The 2,954-nt window shown below is 36.5% G+C and overlaps 1 non-coding gene across 1 annotated transcript; it reads right to left on the reverse strand.

The window, feature by feature from the left end:
- Window positions 1-1,057: 1,057 nt before the first annotated feature.
- Window positions 1,058-1,159, reverse strand: LOC129402892 (U6 spliceosomal RNA). The gene has a single exon (XR_008628918.1). It is a non-coding gene; the product is annotated as a U6 spliceosomal RNA (small nuclear RNA).
- Between the last annotated feature and the right edge of the window lie 1,795 nt (window positions 1,160-2,954).

The raw sequence follows: 2,954 nt of genomic DNA on the forward strand, positions 1-2,954 counted from the left end.
AATTAATGTTTTCATTAAAATGACCAAAGAAAAATTGTTTCAAGCATGTTTAACAACATATAGTCTTTAAAAATCACTATAAGTGATGACATAGTTTTTTTTGTCTTATTGTGTTTTGGTTTTTTATTAGTAATTTTGGTTTTTTATTGGTAATTTTGAATTACCTTGAGGTATAGTTACAGTCAAACAATGATCAAGTACCTATCCCTCCACCAGTGTCCATTTTCCACCACCAATGGTCTCAGCATCCCTCCCACCACCCCCCTCCCCCAGTCCCCTTCACCCCACAGGGCACTCCCTTTTGCTCCCTCTCTCCTTTAGGGTATTGTGGTTTGCAATAGAGGTATTGAGCGGCCATCTATAGTCTACTTTCAGCATGCATCTTTCAACCCAAATGGGTCCTCCCAACATCCTTTACTTGGTGTTCCCTTCTCTATCTGAGCTGCCTTTTCGTCCAGCATATTACATAGTTTTTAATGCCAAATTTTGATGGTATTGGTTGTATAAACTACCAAGTCTAATGATCAGTATCATGCTATGCTATCTCTTTAGACTCTCATGGTCTTATTTTCCTATATTTCTGTTGATTTTATAATTTATATTTGCCCATTTCTCTCTAGTGCTTTGTTTTCTTCTTTCTTATCAGTGACATTTGTTTTTCTTTCGGTTAAGAATACTGGTAATTAGGATATCAGACATATAAAAAGAATATAAAGGAAGAATATTCATAGAAATAAGGTCTGAACATTTTCCAGAAAAGAAGCACAACATTAGTACTTAAATTAAATGATTGCATCAAGTTTCAAACAGGAGATATAAAAAAGAATTTCACACTGAGATTCATGAGTCTAAAGCTGCAGAATATAAAATATCTTTAAAATGTGAATACTGCTTTGAAGAAATTGATGAGCTGACAGATTTCTCATTTGTAACAATAGATGCCAGAGAAAGTAGAATAATGTTCTCAAAATAATATATTCAAAATAATTGTCAATCTGTAAAGTGATTCCCATTCTACCAAGCATTCAGAAATGAGAATCAAGGTCATTTATTAGTTATTTTTTTTTTTGTAGACTTCAATTTGCATGTCATCCTTGCTCAGGGACCATGCTAATCTTCTCTGTTTCATTCCAAAAGCTATAGCACACCAGGTAGGGCATTTGTCTTACATGTGGCTGGCCAGGGTTCAATTCCTCCATCCATCTCGGAAAGCCCAGCAAACTACCAAGAGTATCCAGCCCGCAAGGCAGAGCCTGGCAAGCTCTCCATAGCATATTCGATATGCCAAAAACAGTAACAAGTCTCACAATGGAGACATTACTGGTGACGCGCTCGAGCAAATTGATGAAAAAAGGGTAGACAGTGCTAGTAGACTTTGATTATACAAAGTTTACTCCTCACACACTTGTACTAAGGAAACCTCAAAAATCATTCATTAAGAAACTTCGAAATGTAAATAAAATTGATCAATACTTTAAAACAATTGTTATAAGAAAAAAATGTATACAGTTAAAAATCGAAATTCATTATTCACTACAAAATTTAAAACTTACAGAAATGTATACTAGTATCTACTTTATATTACAGCATTGGACTACAAAAGTAGCTCAGTGGGTGCATGTGGTATTTGATCCCAATAACCTAGCTAGGATTAGGATTAGCCTCAAACACTGCTAGATTTGGTTCCCAAATAAATAATAAAAAAAGAATTAAAAATGCAATTTTCATATAAAAATGCATTCATGCAAAGTGCATATTTAGAATTTTTTCAGTTTTTTATAACCACCGGAACATTCAAGTCTGGAAAATCACATCAACATATAAATTCAATTTCTTTGTAATCACATGAAAACACATTTTCAGAAACTTCAAGGAAGCATGTTACAGGAACCATTGTTGCCTGATATTTCTGACTATCTCTTCGGTTTCACAAATGTGTTTGTGGCAAGATCATGCATCTCTCTGGCTCCTCCGAACATGGAACTTACTAAAGCACGGGAAGGTCTAACACTGAGCTAGTACTGCAAAATGCCAGGCTCCTCTAGAATATTCACCCTAATATGATCTAAATAAAAATTAGATTATAGTCTGGGCTCACCTACCCTCCCTGTCTGCGATGGACCCACTCACTTTACATGTCCTACGCATTTATCCCCTACCATTTTCATGTACTGAATCCTTCCATGACATGTGCTGAGCCAAGGGCTGAAAATAACACAGACTATTATGAAAATGATCCAATAAACTTATCTGTGAAATGAGGCATTGGAAATCTAATATTATATTTTCACACAGCTCATAATTATATAGATGTAAAACTGATGTAAAACATTGCCTATGCTTCCCTACAAACGCCTGCTCCATAACCAAAATATCTCAGAAAGTCAAAGAACTATGCCCTGTACTCCATCACACTTAAAATGAATACCCTTTTGCCGAAATTCTTCATGGTTAAGAAGTGTTCTGTGAAGGTATCTTCTCTAGGGCATGAGATATACTACAGGAGCTTAAGGTGTTTGTCTTGAACGCACACCAGCTCCACTTGGAATCTCACATATGGTTTCCCAAGCACTGCCAGGAGTGATCCCTTAGCATGGCGCTAGGAGTAAGCCCCAAGTACAATCAGGCATTTCCCCAAATAAAAATCAAACAAACAGCTATTTCTTCTGACAAATGTGGTAACGAGGTATACCTATCTTTCCCAAAGTGAACGATGCTCCACCCCTACCCAGGAGTTGGTGTGGGAAAGATAAAGAGAGCAGCAATAGCTTTGGCTGCATTTGGGAGCAATGAGTACTATTTTCAAAAGAGGAAGCTGTAGACCAAATATGTTTGGCTGTCTCTGAGGTAAACATAAATGCCATATTTTGTAGAAGAAATCATGCCCAAAAGATTCTTTGCTGTTCTTTGCTTTTATATATGTTTGGGGACCACACCCAGCAATGCTCAGGGCT

This window comes from Sorex araneus, chromosome 2 (assembly GCF_027595985.1).
Source record: "Sorex araneus isolate mSorAra2 chromosome 2, mSorAra2.pri, whole genome shotgun sequence".
In the NCBI taxonomy this organism is placed as follows: domain Eukaryota; kingdom Metazoa; phylum Chordata; class Mammalia; order Eulipotyphla; family Soricidae; genus Sorex; species Sorex araneus.